At 37.7% G+C, this 27,365-nt stretch overlaps 1 protein-coding gene across 1 annotated transcript in view; it reads left to right on the forward strand.

Annotated features, from left to right (window-relative positions):
• Positions 1-11,212: 11,212 nt before the first annotated feature.
• Positions 11,213-27,365, forward strand: part of frrs1a (ferric-chelate reductase 1a) — a 70,543-nt gene continuing 54,390 nt past the window's right edge. The window contains exon 1 of the mRNA XM_039734523.1: positions 11,213-11,553. The gene's annotated coding sequence lies outside the window, so the exon portion shown is untranslated. The remainder of the gene's footprint in view (positions 11,554-27,365) is intronic.

A 27,365-nucleotide genomic window follows, 5' to 3' on the forward strand; every position in this document is an offset into this window, starting at 1 on the left:
TTCCGATTATAATTGTACAATCACACATTATATGAACGCAGCTTCTAAACTGCAGTAAAATTAACTCAAGAGAAAATCTCATCAGTTAAATCAAATGGCAAAATCAATATTAGTTGTGTCTGATACATATGTATTTTTTTCTGATTCTTAGTAATTTTAACAATTTGAGTATAATTCTCTTTATGTGATTTCAATTAAAACACGCTAGACGAGAACAGGCCATTCAGCCCAACAAAGCTCGCTAATCCTATTCACTTATTTCTTCCAAAAAAACATTCAGTTGAGTTTTGAAAATCCCTAACGTCTTAACTGTCTACCACACTACTTGGTAGCTTATTCCAAGTGTATATCGTTCTATGTGTAAAGAAAAACTTCCTAATGTTTGTGGGAAATTTACCCTTAACAAGTTTCCAACTGTGTCCATGTCTTCTTGATGAACTCATTTTAAAATAACAGTCTCGATCCACTGTACTAATTCCCTTCATAATTTTAAACACTTTAATCATGTCACCTCTTAATCTTCTTTTGATTAAACTGTATAGGCTCAGCTCTTTTAATCTTTCCTCATAATTCAACCCATGTAGCCTTGGAATCAGCCTAGTCGCTCTTCTCTGGACCTTTTCTAGCGCTGCTATGTCCTTTTTGTAGCCTGGAGACCAAAACTGCACACAGTACTCAAGATGAGGCCTTACCAGTGCATTATACAGGTTGAGCATAACCTCTTTGCACTTGTACTCCACACATCATACTATATAACCTAACATTCTGTTAGCCTTCTTAATGGCTTCTGAACACTTTCGGGAAGTCGATAGCTATGACTCCTAAATCCTTCATATAAGGTGTACTCTCGATTTTCCGACCGCCCATTGTGTATTCAAACCTAACATTTTTACTTCCTATGTGTAATACTTTATATTTACAAACATTAAATTTCATCTGCAACAAATCTGCCCAAGCCTGTATGCTGTCCAAGTCCATTTAGTAACTAGTGCTCATCAAGACATGCTACAGTATATAAGTGTTGGGTCTGTTATTAGTGATCCAAAGTGCCCATCCTGGTCATATAATAATACTACATATTGAAATCAAGAAACAGTATTAACCAGCGATACACCGAAAATAGTGTAACTAAGATATCCCTGCAAGTATGTTGTCAGGGGCTACCACGACACACCCTGTTTATTTTTTTCTTGTTTTTTTTTTTCTTCTCTCAACAGTTTGTTAAGGTTATCAACAACTGGGCTGTTAGAATTTCAATCCATAAAGCCACTAAAGGAAATGATTAAAGGATGACTGGTGATTACAACCTGCAGTGAGAGGAGTATATGAAGCAATTCATGTAGAAATACCTCTGTCCCCAACACAGAGAGGTGCATAATGGGAGAGGCTTTTGAAGAAACAGACAATCCTGCCTGAGGAAACTGCTACTGAAGTGCTTTCAGGAATTGTGAGGGTGTGGATAAAGAAAGCAAATGGACCAACTGGCCATATGCAATATGAGAGGATGCTAAAATGAATATAATGATATAATTATTTAAAAAAAGGAAGATTAGCATGTTACACTGGGTTAAAAATATTTTTCAACTGTTGTGAAGTGAACAGTACAGACCTTCATGTAACGTACATTGTTGTGTTTAATAAAACTAGTGTGGATTTATGGTTAATGGATTTATGGGTAAGTACAATAGTGCAGAGGTTAGCCATGCTGTCCCAAAGCTCCAGGAGACCAGTTTTGAAAAGTGACCTACAAGTCGTCTGTGCAGATTTAGTACAACATAATCAACAATGGTTTGTTTATTTTGTTTTTCTTCTTCTTCATGTAGTCTACTTGTCCTGCTAAATTACAATGATATTTAGGTCAAGTTATTCAATGCCTGTAAGCTGCAGTGGTGTAATTGAACATGACCTTTGATGGATAACTACACCATCCTTGGAGGACCTTAAATTCACTCAAAGCTGCTTTTGGTGTCCTACCATTATAGATTAGATTAAGAGTGTTTAATGAATGGATCAAAAATAAACAATGATGAATCCACTCATAAGTGTTTAAAATAATGTATATCCCAACATATAAAGTGATCAATCTGACTTGTTTTTCACTTTTGAAATGAGTATCAGCCATTTGTAAGAGTCATTGAGTTACTATATGAAGTTACTATTCACCTTTGTTGCAACGTTAGCAAGTGATAACTGCTTAAACATGCATTATCCATTTGATATTCATGTTGATGTTTATTGTCATATTTACATGATACACTGAAGTTTCTTCTTGCATGTCTGACCTAATTATATAACATATGCCCACTGTCTATCACCATGATTAGCATGTATTATTTGTCAAAGTGCACTGAGTTGATTACTGGCTATTGGTGGGGTTAGAAGTAAAATTCACAAGTGTATGAGATTTCCAAAAATCAATCCATCCTTCTTTATATAGCATCATTAACAATATGCATTATCATTTATTAAAGTGGACTTTAGTGAGCCAGCAACAATGTAGTCCCAAATTGACAATCCTGTGAGAACATAATTAAAACTGCAATGGAGTACTGAAAGTGGATGTAATGAACTGGCTCCCAATTCAGGTTTAGCTCCATCCCTACACCTGATGGTACCAGAAAGCGCTCAATGCATTTCTAAACTCGGGAAAATGTCTTTGACAATATTTTATTATAATAGAAATAGCAAAAGTGTGCACCAACAGTCCAACAAAATGCTTCTTAATTGTACCTATGACTTTCTACCTAAATTGCTGATTGCGGTGGATTAACATGACATCGATTTACTGTAGCACTCCCAGTTACTACACCCATGTTGGAGCTCATTGAAATGTGTGGCTCTGTAGCACTCCTACTTACTGCCTCCATGTTGGAGCTCATTGAAATGTACAGTATGACTCTGACCCTTAAGGTTTACTATTTAAATTGAGGGTATTAGGTGATTAATGGACACTGACATGCTGTACATGGTTTGCAAAATCTTATTATCAATTGTTTTGACCTGCTTAGTCTAACAGCATTGGGCGTTAGTAACATAGGAATCAACTCTTGATAGTATGCCATTTCAGAACATTGTTTATCTTGAATAAAGCAGAATTCTGGTTAGGTTCAATTCTTTTTGATACAGTTTATACAAATGACTGAAAAACAGGAATAGAACATGCGCAGCTAATAAGTAACACTAATTAGGGTATGCTGTCTGGATTTAAAAGCTGAGACCAATGGGGCACCTCTTATAAAAGCAGGTGGATCATTCTACAGCTTTGGGTCCTGTACTGTGTCTTTTATTTTTCTATTCTTCATTATGTAAAGCACTTTGAGCTACTTTTTGTATGAAAATGTGCTATATAAATAAATGTTTTTTGTTGTTGTAAAGTTATTTTGTTAATCCTTGGAATCTTTAGTAGTCCAGCATCTTCAGATCCTAATGCACATGCCAGTTTGTGAGCAATTATAAATTCTGATACATTGACTATTTAAAGCTTTTATGCAATAGGAATAATTTTGAAATCAGCCCTTACCTTAGCTGGAAGCTATTGTAATGACTAAAGAATTGGAGTTATATGGTCATACTTTCTCATTCTTGTAACAATTCTTGGGAATTAACTGTGAATAATATATTATAGTAGTCGATTCTACTAGAAATAAATGCATCCTCCATACTGTATACATAAATCATACTGTATACATAAATCATTTTCCAATATTTTTAAGTTGGAGAAAATAGGTTTTAAAAGACTTGCTGGCATCAAAGATGCTGCCTAATTTGTGAGCAGATTCAGTGAAAACTAAAGTTTAAACCAACTGAGTTAAAATAAAAATATTGTTGCAGTATACATCATTAACAACAATAAGTAGTATTTCTGTTTTCTCTGTATTCAGAGACAAAAAGTTATCATCCATCCACTACTTTCATTCAGTGACACAATTAATTAAAGACAGGAACATTATTTGGTCTAAAATAAAGGTATAGCTGGGTATTGTGTGCATAAGGAGTGAAAATGAATGTTATGTTTTCTAATTATAGTTCACAAAGGAGGCATGTCACGTGAAAACAGTAAAGGCCCCAGTACCAAGACTTGCAAACACCATATCTGACATTTAAATATCATAGTGTAGTAAGTGTCAGCACATTTATGTACATACTGAAATTCATTTTAAAACCTAGTCTGTCAGACCTATGAGACATCCTCATTAATCAATACATCACCAAGTGATTCAAACATCATACAGTATGTTGATTAGAGTTATGACTTTAATTTAATGTACATGTCTCTTGTCAGTATGATAATCAGATTGTTTATTTTTGAAATTTAAGTAAAGGAGTTATCCTTATAGTAAATTGTCACACATGCAAGCTTTGTGAATGTCTCATGGGTGTTGGAATGAGGAAAAATATGGAAAAGATATTTTCTCTGACTGAAACACTAACCCAGTTTCCACTTCCTTTAGAATGGAGGAGCACACCCCACAAGACAACTGACATAATTTTTTGTTCTCTTTTTGTAGGCCCTGACATTTCTGCCTCAACTTCTTATTCCGCAAGGGTTATTGTTCTTCGCTAGGGCTTGTCACAGTCAGCTGGTTCCCGATTCCTGTCTGTAATAAAAAAAAAAATCAGATGAGGCGATGTCACATTGATACGGTCTCCCAGCCTGACCGTGGCTTTTATAGGTCCACTGTCTCCAGTGATGTCCCAGCAGCCTGCAGCAGGCCAGAGACTCCGCCTTCCCCCTGGGCTCCATACACATTGACTCAGCCCTTTGAGTCATCGGTATGCAAAGCAAGCATGGGCTCACATGCTAGACCATCAGGAGACCCAGTCTTTCTCCTGCAGATCTCCATTACTCTGAGGTGCAACAAAGATAGACCCATGTGCTGTTTGGACATCTTTCACTTTAAATGTGACTACCGCCAGATTGGTGGGAGGCTGGACAGCCCGGACATCTGCACTAATAAGCCAACCCATTTCATCCCGCGCTCTGGCTTTCTCCTCCTCTACGAGCTTCGCCCTCGGTGTGTTCTTGACGGGAAGCTGGACGGTCAGTTATCACTCCCCTGTCAACTGTGGGGATTGAGGCTACTTGTCACGCGACAATATTAATTTCTGAGGCCACTTTGCTCTGTATCTACCTTTATGGAGTGTCCCAGGCCAAGCCCCTCAACATACTCCTCCAGGGTCTTCAGTGATCCCTTGGCCATCTTCTCCACTTCCCTGATCATTCTCAACAGAAGCTTGAGCACCTGTAACAAAGCTCACACAGGTTATAGAGCCTTCTCAAGCTCCTGCAAGTCCAACCAACAGCTAGTCACTTCGGCTGACAACAGGTTCAGGCTTTGGGCATTCCTGTCCACAGGCTGTGAGACAGACAGTATGGGCTTTTCCTGCACATGCTCTGTCGGGTATCCTGGAGGTTTGAGAAAAGAGGAGCCAGCGCAGTAACTTACCTGTCTCGTTGGTTCCAAATGGGCCAGTTTATCGGCGGGGATCTGAAATCCCTCCCGTAACTCCCCCTCGTCCCTCGAGGAGTCGGCTCAGACATTCAATGCTTTCCCTCCCCTTCCCTCTGCAGATTCCCGTCCATTGCATTGGGCACCAGGAAGTGCGAGGGCCTCAGATCGCTCCAGCCTTCCCAGGTTTCTTTTGGGTGGGTCTCCTGACCCTCCTCAGCTAACAGCGGGGTAAAGGTCCTCATTGCTCATATAGTCCAAGCGAGCTCCGTCATTGTCTTGTCTGAGAATGCAATATGCCTTCAGACTGATGTCTGGGTATTTGTTATCTGTAAGGCAAGAGCAAAGGGCACCCACTAAACAGTCCTAGGACATGTGTTCCCTGAGTACAGAACATTATTTGCCTTGGTTCTTGCTGCCCTGTGCTTGTCTCTCCTGGCTGGCCATTCCACTCACTGTGTCAGCTTGTCTGCTGATGTTTCTGCAGCACATCTGATTCCTCTGTACTTTCCCACTATATCTCCCACTGTGTCTAGCCCCTTTTCTTCCAGGTACAGTTTCCTTCAGCAAACTTATTCCTGTTCTCTCTCATGTAACTTGCCCATTGCCACAGCACAGTAGTGTTGGAGTGTTTTGGCCACAAGAATGTTAAAGCACAGGTCCTTGCCAGGAAACGGTCAAGAATCCTGCCGACAATGCCACTTGTGGCCACGAGGGGGCAGTCCAGCTCCCCAAGCACCTGACACAAACAGGCTTTGGAAACAAGTGCCAGAAAAGAAGTGCTCTGATTCAGTAGGAAAAAGTGTTTCCCACAGCACTAAGCACAGTTACAATTCACAAAGCAGCCCACAGCAATATTTTATCTTCTCTCTTTCTCTCTCTATCACTGTCTTCCACCTCTGCTCCTCTCAGCAAGCTTAGTCCTGCTTAACTTTTTACTATTTTAGGTCAATCAGTACATTTCAACTGATTAATTCTGATGAAAAACTGAAGCATTCTAAAACAATTCACTGGTAGTATAAGAGAACAAACATATTGGGCTCCCTACATCATTAAATAAAGCAGCTTTAGGAAATCAGTAGGTGGATGAGTAGTTTGATAAAAACATGGAGGCACGTTGAACTGTCACTGCACTGTACTCTGTAAATGTGAAAACCACTATCACTAATGCTACTACTACTACTATATAGTCACCTCACAGATCCAGCATCCATGGTTTGAATTCCACACCCAGTTGATGTTCATGTGGAGTTGGCATTTTCTACTGGTCCTCTCATTTTCATATCAAATCCCCAGAACATATGCTTTTTAGGTTAATTAGTAATTCTAAATTGACATTGTGTGAATATGAGTTTGTGCAAAAGTTGGCCTTGTAATGGACAGACACTCTTTCTATGGCTGTTTCGTGCTCTGCGCCTGTTGTAGGGAATATGCTGCATCTGAGAATTACTGTAAGAATAAATAATGATCAGAAGATGATCAAGAGAAAAAGATTGTTTTCCGGAATGGGCCATTGTTCAGAAGTCAAACAACAAAGTCAAAACTTCAAATCAAATTGTAGCACTAGGCGTACTTATGAGAGAGCTAACTACCACTAAACAGAGATATTGATAACCACTGAGGGATACTGAGCTCCAAAATTGCCACCATATTTATACCAGAAGAACAAATTCATCACGAGTAGCGGTAAACATGTCATGTAATGGCAAACATCATGCTGTTATGGTTTAGCAAAAGTTTTGGCCCTGGCTCATGTAAATTCTTATTTAAGTTGTTAGTTTTATGTTTTGTTAAATATTATTTTTTATATTATGCTATTATGTTTTTATCTTTCTTTTTTAATATTGTTTTGTTTATTTAATATATTTGTATTACGTATATTTATGGTTTAGTGTTTTAAGTTGCATACCTTCTATTTTGTGGGTAAGACCTGTAAAGGCAGGGCCAACATGTACATGACAGCTGGAGCACCACAAAACAATATTCAAAACACAAAGACAAACACATAATAAGCAAAATATATATTTAACAAACACAGTAAAAACAACAAATCAGGTCAGAATTTACATTAGCCAGGCACAAATCTCTGGCTAAACCATAGCACATGCAAATAAAGACAAAAATCAATCATATCAAGGCAAAGGCAAAATGGTAAACTATCTGTAGAATTAAATTCTGTATAAAATTTTAAAAAACAAAACACTGGAAAGTGCTTAACAACCTCGTTGGAACATTATAGAAATTATAAAAAATTAAAACAAAAACAGAATCATTACAGTGCTTAATACCACTAGAATAGATTGTGGGCCTCTCAAACATGAATTGAATTGACTGCATTTGAGAATGTTATATGTATAAGTATAACCATAAATAAATAAACAGTACATATAGTAAGTATATGTTTATAAGCTTATAGGTTTATAAGGTCGCTATCTGTTTGTTAAGTATACAGAGTACAGTGGAATTCTTACTTGCAAATTACTTTAAATTTCCGTTTTTCAGTTTATATATTGTCACAAGCATAAGGTTTGTGTGTCTCTTACTTGGTCCAAGGTGCATTGCATATGAGAGGATCTGAAGTTTGCACAGCATCTTACCTCTGTTCCAATTCCGTATTCAGTCACAAAGAAATTGACCTACCGGAAGAGCCATGACATCACTGTAAAGCCTTATTTCCTACCCCAAACCCTCTAGTCTATTACCTTTAAAAGCCCTGCAGAATGAATGGTCATCATCATTTCTGGGTCAGCCCTGAAACAGATCACACTTGTATTGTACCAGCCTAGGGTTACACCTTTATCATTAAACTGAGTAACCTGTGACATCCCAGTCCTTTTCACAGCATTTTGTCTGTTTATTTTGCTAAATATAAATTTCAAAGTGTTTTTTTTTAACCAAACTTGCAGCATCTAAATCAAGAAAAGAAAGCAAATATCAAATTATGGCTGGGGCTGTGTCCCTAGCTTGATGGAGATCATTGTTTTTAGCTTGCTGAGGATGCCTTATTTAAAGGCTTTCTTGCCCCCAGTCGTATCACCGGAGTATTGAGTTATTTTCTACTTCACTGATTAGGGCCATAGTAAATAAAGTCACTGAAGGGTTGTGTACTGTTATAGGTAAACAATATGTTGTAAGAAGAACATCTTGACTTTTAATTATTAGACTATTCTTTAAGCTGTGGAGCTCTGCTCTGATCCCAAAATTAGAAATGTAGTAATTAAAAGGTTTATTGTTCTTTCTTTCAAAAATCTTTTGGTGCAAGGTTTTTTGTTAGCTGAAGTATTAGAGGTTTGACTGGCTTGGTTTAATTCTTCAGGTTTTCATAGTGTAACCTGCAGAGGGTGCTCATGAGTGACACCCAACACAGAATGATTTCTCAGAAATACCATACATGTAGTTTATTTACAATAGAGGATAAAGATCCTTTTAAAAGCTGACCTTGGAAGATATTCAAAAAACTGGCCAGTCAGCTGGGAACTATGTCTGTGTTGCTCAAATCCCTTAGGGAAGCATATAGTTGTCCCCTTAAAATACAGATATAAACAAACAGATGCTTCATTGGCTGCTGTAAACATATACATGTGTAATAAAACATGCTAGATTCTCATGTTAAAATGAACATATAACTTTCTTATTTCTCAACTGATTTACACAAAATTTTCTTTTCTGTAATCATTAGATATGTCTGCAGATATAAGTCAATTTTCAAATGTATGTGGTGCATTATTTGTAAAATATTTATTATTTATAGCTGCGGGAAGCAATGATGGTAACATCTGCAATAAGTAAATAATAAATATTTAATATGTTTACTTTTATCCAAAGAAATGTGAAGGTAATAATGTGACATTGTTTTAGCATAGAGGAGGAGGAGGAGGACAAAGCTCTTTTGGGAAGGAGTGGAAGTAAAAGAATTGCATTATGTTGTATTGTAGAAAGAAGAAGCCTGTTTAAGGTGTTTTAAACTCAGGGCAGGGGGACTGAGGCACCCTCCCAATGCTCACAATGTGTATGCTCTGTACCCAATTAATACGTTTTAACAAAATATGACATGTATCTAAACATTAAAATATTGAAATGTCAAGAAGATATGTTCACAAATTCAAAAATAAATTATACTTTATTGGAAACTCATGTATTAGGTTACAGTGGTTGACAGATGCACCTTTTCCGATAAAAACTGTTACTAGTGCTTATATATACACCTCCATTCTAAGTAACTTTGCAAAAAATATAGAGTTCTTTCATAAATATTAGTAGGGATTTACAAAGTATTTGATTTTTTTTATTCTAGAGGTTTCCATTTGAGAATTTTAGCAAGAGCACCCACACATTAGCTATTACACTTTAAATTTAAGTACAGAGAAAAAAGAAATGTGCATAATATTTTCTTATTTTGAATAAAGCAAAAGCACTGATGTTTACACACCGCAATATTTTATATGTTCCTATTTTTTATATTATCTATCCATTGACTTTACACACAAATCCAGGGCAGGGTTGTGGGGCAGCTAGAACCAATCCTAGCAATCAGCAGGTGTAAGGCAGGAACAAGATGTACACAGTCACACACACACACAAACTAGGGCCAATTTAGTATTACCATTTTACCTTGCCGAATGTCTTTTTTTACTGTGGGTGGAGACCTATATGCACACAGGTAGAGCATGCAAACCAAACAGAGGGAGCAATCAGGGTGTGAATCCCAGTCATTTTACTGTGAGGCAGCAATGCTACCACTACAACAACCTTCCTATATTATATTGTTTTAAATAAAAGCATTTACAATAAAATATTAGGGATCTTTATACTGTAACTAATATCTAGTTAATATATATCAGAAAAATGTCAGTTAAAAATATAAAAACTATAAACAAATAGAAACATATATGAATATTTAATAAATATAACATACTTAAAGGATGAAAAAATATATATTGAAACTCAAGGGTTCGCAATGCTTTCCCTTCCAAAGTATTAGTATAATGAGCAATTTCTATCTAGAATTGCGTAAATTTGGTGTCCCCCTTGATCATTTACATTTTTGAATGTAGAATATTTCATAATAATAATGTTAAGGATATACCCTTTTTTATATTCCATATTCTCATTACTGAAAAATAAATCTGCTTTGTCCTTCAAGCAGACTTCAATAGTCATCATAAAGAAAGATCACACCAAAACAATTTTCTTTAAATACAACAAAAAATAATATTTTCTCCTCAAAATTATAAAATACTTAAGTTAAAACAATATCTTTTTTAGTGTTTCTAGCACTTGGTTTACTACAGTATAGGGCTATGTTCCATTATTGGGACTGCTTGGCTATTAGCTGAACAAACAGGCTTGAGAGACTGAATGGTCTCTCCTTGGTTATCAAATTCGTTACGTGCTTCAGTTGCAGTGTTTAGAGGACGGGGCGATTTTGCGCAGCCGCAGTTAGTGTATTACCAAAACTATCAGAGTGTACGCGCATTTTAATTTCATCCGCGTGTTGCTCCTGTTCGCATTCCCAAAAGACCGAGTATTTGAAAACAGCATTTCACATCAATGAAAATATGAAGCAAGCTTTTATTTAAGATAGAAAACAAAGGCGGATTGAATGTGTGGTTACACGTGTGGGATCTAATATTGTAAACTATCCCTATGATTTGATAACATTATTTGTAAACTTCGCACAAACAAAATGTGACTATCTCCAGTTGATCGATTTGGCCGATGTTGTCATGGTCACGTGATCGGGAGCGTCATCTACGGAGGGGTTAAAGAAATGTGCTCACCTTTTATTGACTGAGGTTGACTTTGTAGCACTTGCTTTGGTCGCCAGAGTCTCTGCACAGACTCAGATCTAGACTGTTTCTTTTTACAAACAAAAAAAACACACAAACACAAATTCGCATGATTATTGAGAAGTCTTTTCTTTTATGAGGTGCTTTTTCCGCAGTATTTGTGTAGTCGGCTACGCTTCCTGAGAATGTGAGAAGGGGCGGGTTAACTACCTTGAAGCACCCGCCTCTTACCAGCTGAGACAGAGCTTTTCATTTTTCACCTCAAAGGGAAAAGCAGAATACTGTTCTTCATGTTCACCGGTGCACCGTAAAAGGTAAGCAATCGCTAATAACCGCGAATATGTTTATGTGGTGTGAAGTGTTTCAGTCATTTACCTAGTGAAGTAAAGACTATAATGAGTGCCGCACAAATGTTTACTTACAAAGTCAGAGTAGTACAGACAAAGCTTTATAAATGTGGTTATCGGTGTGAACGTGAGTACTGACCAGCAGATTCGGAAAGAAAACGGTGCCGAGTACCTGGCAACGCATCACCTTCACACATCCAAAGGCTGTTAATAGTATCACAAAACTGTAGAAATATAACTTATTTCAAGATCCAGTCATCTTTTTATAATGTTCGCATAGGTGTGTTTTTAATGTTTTTCTTGGGCTTTCAGGGGCTTCTGCCCCACAGCTCCAGAACACAGCAAAGTTCGGATCGTGGGTGTGATAAGTGGAGTTTGCTCGGTTCTTTCCGATTTTGTCCGAATCTCTCTGCAAGGGACTGCTAAACTTTGGAGGCTCGCTTCTTGCCCCGTGCCCCTCAAGTGGTACACTGACTGAATTCGGGCTGCACGAATACACGCATGGATTGATTATTTGTGATATTAAGATATACTCCAAAATATTGTTTAGAAGTGAACAAAACATATCACCAGTGTTGTCTTCTGAAGTTATTGTTTTGGGGTAAATAAAGAGAGATCCATTTTTATTATGGAATCTGCACACTAGTGTCACTACAAACACTGTTGAAACTTCCCACTTTTAGGAGCTGGTGAGGTTGCGTGTTCCCGTATGCGCGGGTGTTTTACAGTTTACTGGTCCATAGTGACAGGGATAGGTTTAGGCTCAGTACAACTGAGCAATAAATAGTGGTTTATAAAACTGATTTGTTCCTTGTATATACACCCTTAATTATACACTTTGCCTTAAGTTTATTACATTATTTTCAGAACATTTATAGGTATATGCAGGCATGCCGATATGTTTAACAACTGTATTAAATTCAAAACCCCTAAAGAAGTTTCAAAGTCGCATCTGTTATTTTGATGACTAAACAGTAATAAGTATTGCGGTTTGTTTTATAAAGCCAAATGGGCACTTTTTAGGTTTTACTTGCATGCTGGACAAACAAAACCCAATTTGTAGTAAGTTTTGTCATTTATGATTGCAAGATTGCATGCAAAATTACATTTAGTGACATATTTTTGAAAAAGTACATGAAATGAAACTTGTCTGTTTAAGTGATCTCTGGTGTCTTTGATATTCAGGACCACGTTTGTGCATGGTTCATGTTGAACAGGTATCATACTTTTATCATAGAAACATGATGGGGTAGTGTTTTGCATATGATGGTACAGCACAGTTTTTACAGTTTTCTTATAAACATAAATTTAGGATTGGGCAGTTATGTGACAAGCTGGACTCACTAAATGTGTCAATGGTGATGGTCGTTCCTGAGACTAAATTCTAAGTCTACATTGTGTAAAAGAAGCAGGTTTTTACTATGTTATAATATTGCAATATGTGTTGCATATTATAAAGCACTCTCTTGTATGAGAATCTTGGCAGACTCAGAGTTCCTTAAGTAGTTTATAGCAGTTTTAATGGTTAATCAGACTTTTAATTAGAATACGCATTTTCATTATTCCATCCATCAAAGAGAGCAGATTGGAGTTGAACACTGCATAGCATTCATTTTAGAAAATAAATGTATAATACCAAAAATTCTGAAGTCTTCGTTTTCTTCTGAAACATTTTGTGTCACCCTATTATTAATTTTCTATTATACTTTTCCATTAACTTTAGTGTTACAACAGTTGTAGTTTGAATCATTTGTTTCCATGTTTATCTGAATTCATTTTTCCTTTTGTGTAAATGCGTAAAATAGTGTTGCCTTTTTTTGTTAATATGGTTTAACTATTGTAGATAACAAATCTTTTTGAATTGTTCTCATTTTTAGCAGACAGTTTATTTATTTATACTGTGCATAACAGCATTTTAGGAAGGCATTCAGCAATGGGAGAATAGTTCAGACTTGTATACAACAGTATATCATTGGAATAGGTAGTGTATGGCTTACCAATCTGTATACAAACACACACACACACGCACGCATGCATGCACTGTGTAATTACATTTTGAGCATATATAATTAAGAGCTAAATGACAGAATTACCATCTTAGTGTTAGTCAGGACATGAATATAGATGTGCAGATTCACAATGATTTAACTTGTGACTTAAAAAAAAAAAAATAATGATACATTTACAAATACGTCATTTATTTCTATCTGGCATTTAATATTATTTACAACACCTCTTCCTTTTTCTATCCTGAGGACATTTAGGCGGATCTGTGACTGGTATATCTTATCTTGGGACAGACATGACTTGGGTTTCTAATCTTGACAACACAGGGGTGAACACTGACTCTGTAGCTGGCTCTCACATTTGATATTGGTTGCTTCTTAACCATAGTTACAGTGTGTGGCTGATTAATTGCACCAATGTGATCATCTTTTTAAACATTGTCAGAACCAAAGTTTAGAAACAGATTTTATTCATACAGGTTTATTGTTGTGTCATTTAAAATGATTAATAATCCATTGATATTAATGCATTTTAGTTATATAACAGCTTTCACACTCATTAGTGACTGTCTTGTGCATGGATGATTTTAGGAACCCAATTGTCATGTTACTGTTTCTCTGAGATTTGTTGTTCTTAACATTTTAATTGGGCATCAAATAAAAAGGTAAACTGCTGAAAATGTGATTAAAAGTTGTCTTCACTGTTCTGTATATCAGAGTAGCTATACTTGTAATCACTGTTTAAATGTAGGACTGGCCCATTGTTCTGTCATTCCAGCCACTACTATTTAATTTTCAAAATAAGTTAATATAAATATTGTTAGATTTACATATCTATCAATTTTTGAACTTGTTTAATCAGATATCAGTAAAATGTGTAGCAGTGGGATCAGAAATGGACTTGTGCTCTATCTAGTGTTGGAGAAAGCAGATTCCAGAATGTTCTATGTCTCCATTCACATATACAGTGCCTTCAGAACAAATTTAGACCCTTCATTTTTTCACATTTTATTATGTGCAAGAATTATGCTAAATAATTTAAATTACTTTTTCCAACATTGTGATCTGTAGCGAGAGTAGGGAGCAGGTCAAAGAGACCCAGGAAAGGTGGATATATGCTCTAGAAAGGAGAGGAAAAAGACAGAATACATGTATGTGAATGAGAGGGAGGTCAGATGAGTGATGAGGATGCAGGGTGAAGACTTGGCAAAGGTGGAGAAGGTTAAATACTTGGTACCAACAATACAGAGTAACGGGGAGTGTGGAAGGGAGATGAAGAAGAAAATGAAGGCAGGGTGGAGAAGAGTGTCAGGAATGATTTGTGCCAGACGAGTACCACCTTGAGTGAAATGGAAGGTCTGAAAGACTGAGAGACCAGTTATGTTATATGAGTTGGACATAGTTGCACTGACCAAAAAACAGGAAACAGAGGTGGAGGTGCCAGAGTTAAAGATGTTAAGGTTTATATTGGGTGTTTATAAGGATGGACAAGGTTAGAAACTGAGTACATTAGAGGGGTTGGGAGACAAAGTCAGAGAAGCGAGATTATGTTGGTGTGGCCATGAACAGAGGAGAGATACTGGGTGTATTGGAAGGAGGATGTTAAGGATGCAGCTGCCAGTTAAGAGGAAAAGAGGAAGGCCTAATAGGAGGTTTATGGATGTGGTGAGGGTGAACATGGAGATAGTGGGTGTAACAGAGTAAGATGCAGAGGACAGTAAGATATGTAAAAAGATAATCTGCTGTGGTGGCCCCTAATGGGAGCAGCCTGAAAAAGAAGATTTAAATTCATTTTTCTCTCATCAAGCAACACACATTCTGTGCTTTGAATGATTAAGTGAAAACAAGGTTTTTGAAATTTTTGCAAATCTATTAAAAGTAAAAAACAGAAATATCAAGTTGACATGTATTCAGACCCTTTACTCAGTATTTGGTTGAAGCTCCTTTGACAGTGATTCCAACATAGTGTCTTTTTGAGGAAGCTTCACACACCTGGATTTGGGGAATTTCTGCCATTCTTCTCTACAGATTCTCTTATCTTTATCAGGTTGGATGGAGACAGGTATTTTCAGGTCTGTCCTGAAATGAATGTTCAGTTTGCTTTGAGTCCCAGCTCTGGCTTGGTAACTCAAGAACATTTACAGAGTTGACCATAAGCCACTCCTGTGTTGTCTTTGCTTTGTGTTTAGTATCATTGTCCTATTGGAAGATGAATCTTCAACCCAGTCTGATGTCTAGCAGGTTTTCCTTAAGGATATCTCTGTACTTTGCTACCTTCAGCTTTCCCTCAACCCTGACTAGTTTCCCAGTCCCTGCTGCTGAAAAAACAACCCCACAGCATGATGCTTCCACTTTCATGCTTCACTGCTGGAATGATATTGAGGTGATTAGCAATGCCTTGTTTTCTCTGGATATGACAGGTGTGTACCTTTTCTATTCATTTCTAATCAATTGAACTGATCACAGGTGGACTCCAAATAAAGCATAGAAACATCTCATTGATGATCAATAAAAATAAATGCACCTTAGCCAGATTTCAAGTGTCATTTCAAAAGGTCTGAATACTTGTGTCAATGGGATACTTGTTTTTTATTTTTAATAAATTAGCAAAAGGTCCTAAAAATCTGCTCTTGCTTTGTCATCTGAGGTATTAAATGTGGTTTGATGACAGAAAACTGTTAGCAATTGTAGTGTAACACTGCAACATAGCAACATATGGAAAAAAATTAAGGGAGTCTGAATATTTTCTTAAGGCATTGGGCACACATACAGACATCATGGCTCAGTGTTAGTTGTTGATGCCTCACAGCCTCTAGTTCTGAGTTTACATTTTGCTTATTCACCATCAGCGTGGGGCTTGCTCCTTCCCTCTGGGTTGTCTTCATTTTTTCTCCAGATACTCTGGTTTTCTGCCCATATCTTAGATATTATTTATTGAACCTAAATAATACACCAATTTTTGTCCATCTAGGAGCCACAATTAGAAGAAACTTACTTCCTGCTCAAAACAGTTTTGCTGTAATTAAACGAAAACACCAGACCAATAGTTCACAGGCCATCTTGTGTGTGTGTGTGTGTGTGTGTGTGTGTGTTTAATGGGAGTTGTGGCAGATTCAGGTGCAAAGTAGGAATCGGCAGTAGATGGGTTTTATAATACATTGTCTGGCCTGCCCACATGCAATTATCCACAGCTGTTTACTGCCTTGTACCTGTTATTGCCAGGGTAGATGCTGGTTCATGATCAGCCTGTAATTGAAATACAAATTCAGAAAAAAAGTTCAAAACTATCATTTGCACATTTTGAAATGTTTAATTACTTCTTTCTAGTGCAAACATTGTTCTAAGGATGTTTTAAAATGCACAATAAAAATAGTTTGACCTTTTATACAACCATTTGTTGATTATGTGAGGTGCATTTTAGTTCACTGTTATAGGCATTCATATATGTAATATAAAGTGATGGTACAGGTTCTGGCATATTTTTCCTAGTGTTGGCATTACAGTAAATTTTTATTATCTGTAAGCTACATGATGACTAGATGGCATTTTATTGGTATTTATTAGCTAGTGTTTGAAGTAAACTTCAGCCCATTAAGTTTATTGCATAAAACGGAACATGAAGCAGTTTAAGTAGATTGTTTCTTAGTAACTGCTCAAGAAAATGTAATGTATGCTTCTCAATTAAATGACCAATTATCCAAATTCTCAATTGACTCACCGAATGTGTTTTTCTGTGCCTGGATTATAATTGAAAAGGCTGCCCGTTCAGCTGTCTTCCCACAATGACTCACAGTGTCATCTTGAGTAAGTAATGTATCCTGAAGAAATAGAGAAATAATCATACCATGGCCTTGTGATTTGAAAGTCAGTTTGGATGAATACAAAAATAAATGTAAAGGTCTACTGATTACAAGTTTGTATTTTCCCATTTTTGTTTCTTAACGGTGATTCATAAACTCATGTAGAAAAAAGGAATTAACTTTTTTTTATTTTGAAAATATCGAGTGACTCATCATGTCTAAAATAGACCTCTGTGGTTTATGTGCTAAGTTCACCCCATCAATACTAAAATTGATTCTGTAACAGAAGGGGAGTGATCTAGCTACACTGAGTGATGCAGTGGTACCTCTATTCCGCACCTGAGGAAATCTTTTGTTCAACAGAACCATTCCTATAGTTTAACAGTCTAAGCTATTTTTTTATATATGTTGGAGATGAGCTGCTCAGAACAAGGTCACAGGATCAGGAGGGAATAACCTTCCTAATGAAAGGCACAACTCTTATTCAAACGTAAAGAGATTTTTTAGTGTATTCCTACTTTATATGTCAAATATAGATTTTACATTAGTTGTGTTTTTTAAGCAATATGTTTCTTCTGAACACAAACCTTTTAACAGGCTGCCAAATTAATATCATGTAAAGGAATTGGTTTTGTTTTTTGAATTTTAGTTGTAAATTCCAAAACGTGTTTACCCTAAAATTTCTCTACATCTTAGTTACTTGGCATAAGTCACTGGTGTCAAACTCTAACCAATAACTGTTACTAATGGAGCTCACTTCATTTGCCTTAATTTTAGTTGCTTACTTTATAGGACTCGGCATCCTTAGTTTTTCCATTCTTCCCTTAGCCTAACAGCCAAGCAAAGCTGAAATACACCAGTGAGCCATCAGAAGATAAACTAACTCAGGGTTTTCAAACTTGGTTCCTAGGGGGCAACATCCTTGTTCCAACCAGTTTCTTAAAGGTTAATTCTTGCTGTTAATGAAAACCATTATTTAATTCTATGGCATGCTAGGGCTCTTATTTTAACACACAAAGACATTTATAAAACTATTGGGTTTATTTTTTGAGAACATCATTAATAGGTTTTCTGGAACAGATCAATATTTTTTTGGCCTTCACTTTTTTTCCCCCAAATATCTAAGTGAAATAGGTACTGTATTGTAGGGTGGAAGCAGGTGCAAATGGGATCAAGTCAGTTGGCCATCTGTTGACAAGCATTGCTGCTGGGTAATAAACTTTTGTGCAAATGAAAACATAGTTTCTGTAAATTACTGGGGTGGTTTTTTGGGAAAGTCCTGCAAATTTTTTTAAAGATATGTTCTTCATCCCAACTGGTTAGAGGTTTACATTTTATTCCAAAATCTGGCTACAGACCTGCCTGGCTGACTAAGTAGAGCAGTATCCTAGCTGTCTTCTCTCCCACCTGTTCTTATGCAGCTTCAACCCAAAATCCTGTTGACGGAGCATCTCCACCATTGATTCAAGTACAGGTCTGCATGGGAATGATTTTTTTTAAACCCGCTCCCACAGTACTCCATCTCACTCCCATTCCTACGCGCACCCTAATGGTTTTGTCCTGCTCCTGCCCGCAGAAACACACTGCTTCCATTAAGGAAAAAAAGTCATATATGGTTGATAAGCCTATTTAACATGATCTTGTGCAAGGAGGGGGCCAAAGGTTTCCCCTGTTTGGCCCAGTTTTCCTTTTCACATTTTTTTTTTTTTTTTTTTTTGCAACAATTCTACTTCATCAGTATTTAAAAAAATCTTCCGATGGGACTTGAATAATAATTTTGGAGCATAAGTCTGCACGTCTTTTTCACTTAAGCAACATGTCTTGTTAAAGTTTTAGAAGTAGGCAACCGCTTGCTGTTCTATATTGAAATAAAGTACGATCTATGTTAATAATTACTATTCATTCCACAAAAGTATGGAACGGACACAGAAGGTAGGTGCTGGCTACATACAGTACAAGTTGCACATGTAAATTTTGCTTAAAACATATGCTTTTTAGTCACTATATTACTGGTAGCTTAGTAAACGTTCCCCACTTTCTCAGAGTAATTTTTACTCATCAAATACACTGTAACCAAGCAAAGCACTGTGAACGTACTGGCATCTCCTTGTCTGCTCGCAAGCTCTGTGAGGAAAGAGAGTGTTACTAACAGCTGTCCAGTGAACTTCATTGCGATTATTACAAATTATTACAAATATTTTTTTGTTCCTGCGTCTTTGCAATTGTCTTAAATAAAAGGTATAGAAACAGAAGCTTTGGACTGAGAAATGTTGCTCCTTTGTAGAGCATGTTGATAAGAGTTGACACTAAACTGTTTGTTGACAAGTCTTTTCAGCCGTTCTAATAACTGATTCTAAATCATTGCATTGTTGAACAGTTTTAGAAAAGAGACCACAGTTGTGAGCATCTTTTTTTTTTTTTTGGATCCAGTCAATCATTATGTTACTGCAGCAGTGAATTCAGCACTATATCTTATCTCCACAGACTGTTTGAATGACTTTATAAGCTTGCCTTGTTGTCCAGTATGTTTAAAATGCCAAGAGACTTGTGTTAAGCATGTGGCCAGTACAGTTTAATCTGGTGTAGCCACGCAAAGCAGCAATCATGTTTGTTCCTCGGCCAGTAACAGTTAATTCCAAAAACTCTTAAGTTTATCAGACAGCAAGGCGTGAATATTTTCACCTGTTTTAAACATGCTTGCAGCAAACAAGGTCACAAGAAGCACCCTTGACACAAGATTGTAGCTCTCATTAATAAAATGGATGGTAGCAGAAATGAAAGAGGTTTCCTCAAAGTTTTTGTTCCAAATATCAGTTGTGACAGCACACTCATAATTAGTGATGGTCTCTATCATGTCCTATACAATATCCTTTCTTAGTAGTTGGCATTTTCTGCCACATGGTGCAATATAGTCATTGGATGGGACAGACTCTTAACTTTAGACTTTCCAATTTTGGCTGCTGTGTCAAGGTACTGCTGTAGATGAAAAGCCGAATATCCTTGCAAAGAAAATTCACACATTTACCCCATGCTTCACTGTTAGCATTAGTTGTTAGTTTTGACAAGTTTGGCAAGAGTATCAGTTTAGTTTGAAACTTTGCAACTGCACATGCACGGCTCTTTAAACCTAAGGTGCCTGGCGTGTGTCCATTGTATGTTAGCACATTTATCGCAGCAAGCAAACGACACTTGGTTGCCAACTCCATCAATAACATTAAAAATGACTGCCAATTGTCAGACTTCCCTTTACTGAGTTTTGCAGTCTTGTACTCTCCTTTTCTAATGCTTTTTGAACCGCTGTGGATGGTAAGGCTGTATCTTAGCCCTGCAATCTTGAGAAGGCTGCGTGTGAGACCGTATATGCATGCATCCTAACTGCTTAGGCAAATGAAACATTCTGTTCTAAATTTAATTTCCAGACTGTAGCTCCTGCCCACATACAGGTGTTGACCACCGGCTCCTGCCTGCAATACTGAAAATCAGTCCTGCATCGCAAGTAATTACATTGGGTCCCGCAAGTCCCACAGTAGTCCCGCAAGAGTGCAGACTTTAATACACCCAATACATAGCATATGATGTTTATGTGTATACATTATTTAGTTACATATGTATTCACAAGTATTATATATGATCTCATCAAAGCTATACAGCTGAAATGTGGTGTCCTTAACTTATTTTCCTTTCAGCATGGAAATAAACATTAACATTTTTTTTCCTTTGTAGATGCACGCTGATGTGTGTGTGTGTGTGTGTATTCAGACCCCCTTCAATTTTTCACTCTTTGTTATATTGCAGCCATTTGCTAAAATCATTTAAATTAGTTTTTTCCCTCATTAATGTACACACAGCACCCCATATTGACAGACAAAAAAAAGAATTTTTGAAATTGTTGCAGATTTATTAAAAAGAAAAACTGAAATATCACATGGTCCTAAGTATTCAGACCCTTTGCTCAGTATTTAGTAGACGCACCCTTTTGAGCTCATACAGCCATGAGTCGTCTTGGGAAAGATGCAACAAGTTTTTCACACCTGGATTTGGGGATCCTCTGCCATTCCTCCTTGCAGATCATCTCCAGAGTTGTCAGGTTGGATGGGTAAACATTGGTGGACAGTTTTAGGTCTCTCCAGAGATACTTAATTGGGTTTAAGTCAGGGCTCTGGCTGGGCCATTCAAGAACAGTCACAGAGTTGTTGTGAAGCCACTCCTTCGTTATTTTAGCTGTGTGCTTAGGGTCATTGTCTTGTTGGAAGGTAAACCTTTGGCCCAGTCTGAGGTCCTTAGCACTCTGGAGAAGGTTTTTGTCCAGGATATCCCTGTACTTGGCCGCATTCATCTTTCCCTTGATTGCAATCAGTCGTCCTGTCCTTGCAGCTGAAAAACACCCCACAGCATGATGCTGCCACTGCCATGCTTCACTGTGGGGACTGTATTGACAAGTGATGAGCAGTGCCTGGTTGTCTCCACACATACGCTTAGAATTAAGGCCAAAAAGTTCTATCTTGGAGTTTGCTAAATGACACCTGAAGGACTCTGAGATGGTGAGAAATAAGATTCTCTGGTCTGATGAGACCAAGATAGAACTTTTTGGCCTTAATTCTAAGCGGTATGTGTGGAGACAACCAGGCACTGCTCACACTGTTTCGCACGAGGTTCGGTTTACGTGCTAATGAAAGTGTTCCAGACCGGAAAACAATTTTAATGTGGGTTCAAAAAGTAAGGGCAACGGGAGGTTTTCAAACCTCATCCTCAGTCCTTGGACCAACTAAAGGAGGCTATTCAAGAAGAAATTGAAAGAATTTCGCCTGACATGCTAGTGAGAGTGATGGAAAACTTCCAATAACGACTCCAAATGTGTATCAGCCGTCAAGGCCACCATTTGGACGATATAATTTTTAAAACTTGAAGTAAAAAACTTTTTATATCTACATTTGGGAAATAAAAGTTTTTGGTGATACCTCGTAGCATTTTTTTCAATCCCCTTTGAAATGTGGGAGTTATTTGTGCCGACTATATATATATATATATATATATATATATATATATACACACATATATACACATACACGCAAGTTCTTTTGGTTGTCTGTTCATCAACCTTATCACCTATGGATAGAAGCTTTTCCTGAATCTATTGGTGTGAATGTCAATAGTCCTGTACCATTTTCCAGAAAGTAGGAGTGAGAACACCAGCTGTGCAGGACTGATGCCTTTAATTGTCCTGTCTGCCATTCCAAGACAGTGAATGTATATGTCATAAACGGAAGATAATTAGGTTCTGAGAAAATTCTGTGCCACTCTTGCAGTGCTTTAAGATTTTGAGTTAATCAGGTTTTAAAGAATCATTACTGCTTTCACTTTATATGCAACCCTTAGAGATATCATTAGAAAACATCATTTTCACATATAAGCAGATGAAGCTGTATGTTAAAAAACTGGATGAGCAATAACTACTTCAATGTGAATACAGGAAAAACAGAAAATGGGGGATTAGACAACAACCGGGTCATATCAAATTTTAACTTAATAGGTCTAAACATTTAGTTTTATTGAATCAGTAAACATTTTCTGCATTGTCTTCAACATCAAGTCTATCTTTCACTACATGCATTACAATCTAATATATAAAGCAGAGTCTATGTATGTATGTGTGTATGTATGTATGTTTGTTTGTCAGCCATACAAATCTGCACCGGGCGTTCGATCGGCACCAAACTCGGGAGAAGGTCATGGGGCATGTTTGGTTGGGAAAAATGTTCATGGTGACCCGCAGGGCACCTTTTCACCAACACAACGTTCGGCACAAGTCCCCATACTTATCATCGACAAGATGGCCGCACGTTGCAACAGACGTTCTCCGCGGCACCATCTAGCGGCAGCTTTGGTCTCTGTACATCGCTCTTTACCCATGTTTCTTTGAATTGCCAAGAGATGGCGGAAGTGTCCAAGTATGAGAAGGCCGACTGCTTTGATCAGGTGAAGGGGAACTGCCGTATAGATGTAAAACGTGAACGCGCTCCCGCAGGTCACACTCCCACTCGCTCTGACAGTGCTGTATTATATTTGCCAACGTCCAGTATATGCAAGCACATTTGAACAGAGACTCGCCTTAAAAAGACAGCATCCTTCCCCCACCATTTTCCCCAAACGCAGCACCAGTTGTATATCACTTCTGTCTGTAGTTACCATCGCCAACGTCTGTTGGATGGCATCACGGTTCAAAACAGACGCTCCTTAGAAACAGAGCACACCTCCCCATCATTTTTCCCACTACGATTTCAGTGCTATTCTTTCTCACTGGCTTTCCGTATTTCTGGTGCTATATGCTCACATTCCGACTCAGTACGATTTCAGTGTTGCTCTTTCTGACTGACTGGTGCTATTTGTTCGCTTTCCTACGTACTGTAAATAATGTAAACTCATCTCACTGTGGTGCTTATTCTGTACGTAATACCATGTAACACATTATACAGTAATTGTCCTGCTTTTCGCTAATATACCTATGCCACCGAAAAAAAGACGTAGAATTGGAAGGTCCACTTCAGATGCCACAAGAAAGTCTATTTCAAGGGCATCTGAAACGCCACAGCAGACAAAATCGAGTAGAGGAACTTACAATGAAATGTGAATCACAAAACTGTTTGTTCTATTTCTATGTTCTGTTTCTTTCATTTGTGAAATTCACCGGTTATAGATTCCCGGGCAACGCCGGGTACTCATGCTAGTATTATATACAAACCTGATGTATTAACAATATGGGAATATTCAGATGTTTTCTATGCATGGAGGCTACAGGGAAGTAATTTGTTGTGTTTATTTGTAGCAGATTTGACTACTATAATATGTTTTTCACGAGTTGTTTGAATTTTCTGTTTGTAAGTTTCAGCTAATTAAAAATGCTACAGTAATAATTGGCACTAAAGGTACAATATTACTAGAACATGAGGCCTGCTCTTAAGTCTTTACACTGGCTTCCAATTAAGTTTAGAACTGATTTTACATTCCTTCTTTGTACATATAAAGCTGTGAACGGGCTAGTCTCTTGTTGTTTATGTGAATTGAATAATATATACATATCAGACTATAGGCTAGGACCTTATAGATAGTCCAAGGACTAATAAGAGAACATTGGGAGGTTGATACGAGGCCCACAGACTGTGGGGTGGTCAAACTGCTTCTGTAAGAGATGTCTCATTTGTCTCCGCATTTAAATCCTGATAGAAGACTCACTACCCAAGTCTTGCCTACTGGTAAGAGCTGCTCATTTCCCCTTCATATTACACTAGCAAAATACTCGCGCTTCGCAGGGGCGAAGTACTGCCTTAAAATTTTTATTAAGAAGAAAATTAAACCTTTTTAAACTGAGGGAAAATATACCAATAATTATTTGTTAAAGATCTCTTTGTCAGTTCGGCCCTCCAGTTGTAATATGACCAAGCTGTGCGCTGAGCTTACTCTTGAGCATGCATCGTACAGTTGGCCATGTGAAAAGTAATCTTGTTTCAAATCTCACAGCTTGGATTGCTGCTGTCATAATCGGTTTGAGTTTCATGGTTTGCTTCAATTACGACAGTATTTGCAGAACTTGTGTTGAAGTGACATTCGGCAACTGTCAAGTGTTGTAAGCATACAACTGGTTTCATAGATTAACTTCATATCCAGCTTTTGAGAGTTTAAACATTCATAAACATAAAAGTGTCCACTACTGAAATCGTCACCTGTGAATCTAAGATGTTCAAGAGGCATTGGCGGTTGTCGAAAGGTGTAAAATATTTGGCCATTTCGGTACACTTGAAAGCAACAACCGAACAATTCAACGGCAGCCATCAACTCACATGCAGAACCATAGGTGAAGGGCTTAAGTATTTCACTCTTATAGTGCTCCTGTGTAATATAATTATCTCCTGTACCGTCATCAGTCCACACCTTGAACCTGTCCCAGTCATTCAATACATAACACACAATGTTCCTCCAGATATCAACAGTGAGCCCGATATGGCCGTGCAATATGTAACAAAGAGAATGGAAAAGGCAGGTGCCATCTCCGGGCATGGAAACCACTCGGTAAGTGACAGTTCTTTGATTGATGGTGATCACCTCGATAGACATGTTAATGGGGGTACGGTTGGAACGATAAAGGAAATGTGTACCTGAACAATGTAAAGTAAGTCTAACATACCTACACAATAACTATAATCGTAATAAACGAACAATAAAACAGCGGAGAAGCCTTATATAGGCAGGCAGCCAACAACGTGGGAGGCGTTGGGATAAGAGACCAACGCCGCCTCACATGGTGACCAAGCTGCAGGCTATGGACGTATATATATGTACGTAAGTAGGATTTAGTTAGTGTTGGGAACGTGCGTGCCAAATTTCTTAAAGATGGGCCCATAAGTAACAAAGACCATGGAGAATTAGTGACGTTGGAAAGTTCAATATGGCGGCCGACAGTGGTGTCATACCACCAAAATAAATACGCATACATCGGTTTCAGTTAGCGCAGGGAAGCCGCCTACCAAATTTTGTGAAGATGGGGCCATAAATAAGAAAGTTCAACATGGCGGACGTTGTCGACCGTTATTACCATTATGCGTATAATTTCTAAATGAAACCTGCTTAACTTTTGTAAGTAAGCTGTAAGGAATGAGCCTGCCAAATTTCAGCCTTCTACCTACATGGGAAGTTGGAGAATTAGTGGCGTTGGAAAGTTCAATATGGCCGCAATGGCGTCATACCATCGAAATAAGTACGTACATCGGTTTCAGTTAGCGCGGGAAGCTGCCTACCAAATTTCGTGAAGATTGGGCCATAAATAAGACAGTTCAACATTAATGACATTTGGATCGTTATGACCATTTGGCGTAGAATTTCTAAATGAAACCTGCTTAACTTTTGTAAGTAAGCTGTAAGGAATGAGCCTGCCAAATTTCAGCCTTCTACCTACGGGAAGTTGGAGAATTAGTGACATTTGGAAAATTCCAATATGGCGCCCGACAGTGGCGTCATACCATCGAAATAAGTACATATATCGGTTTTGGTTAGCGCAGGGAAGCCGCCTACCAAATTTCGTGAAGATGGGGTCAGCCTTCTACCTACGTAGAATTTGAAATGAAACTGCTTAACTTTTGGAAGTTGGAAAATTAGTGACGTTGGAAAGTTCAATATGGCGGCCGACAGTGGCGTCATACCATCGAAATAAGTACGTACATCGGTTTTGGTTAGCGCAGAGAAGCCGCCTACCCAATTTCATCAAGATGGGGCCATAAATAAGAAAGTTCAACATATGGACGTTGTCGACCGTTATCGACTGTTATGACCGTTACGTATAGAATTTCGAAATGAAACCTGCTTAACTTTTGTAAGTAAGCTGTAAGGAATAAGCCTGCCAAATATCTGTCTTCTACCTACACGGGAAGTTGGAGAATTAGTGAGTGAGTGAGTCAGTCAGTCAGTCAGTCAGTGAGGGCTTTGCCTTTTATTAGTGTGTGTATATATATATATGCAAACCGGATTCCAAAAAAGTTGGGACACTATACAAATCGTGAATAAAAACTGAATGCAATGATGTGGAGGTGCCAACTTCTAATATTTTACAGAATAGAACATAAATCACGGAACAAAAGTTTAAACTGAGAAAATGTATCATTTTAAGGGAAAAATATGTTGATTCAGAATTTCATGGTGTCAAAAAATCCCAAAAAAGTTGGGACAAGGCCATTTTCACCACTGTGTGGCATCTCCCCTTCTTCTTACAACACTCAACAGACGTCTGGGGACCGAGGAGACCAGTTTATCAAGTTTAGAAATAGGAATGCTCTCCCATTCTTGTCTAATACAGGCCTCTAACTGTTCAATGCGTCTTGGGCCTTCTTTTGTCACCTTCCTCTTTATGATCGCCAAATGTTCTCTATAGGTGAAAGATCTGGACTGCAGACTGGCCATTTCAGTACCCGGATCCTTCTCCTACGCA

Source organism: Polypterus senegalus, chromosome 14 (assembly GCF_016835505.1).
Source record: "Polypterus senegalus isolate Bchr_013 chromosome 14, ASM1683550v1, whole genome shotgun sequence".
Classification (NCBI taxonomy): Eukaryota; Metazoa; Chordata; class Cladistia; order Polypteriformes; family Polypteridae; genus Polypterus; species Polypterus senegalus.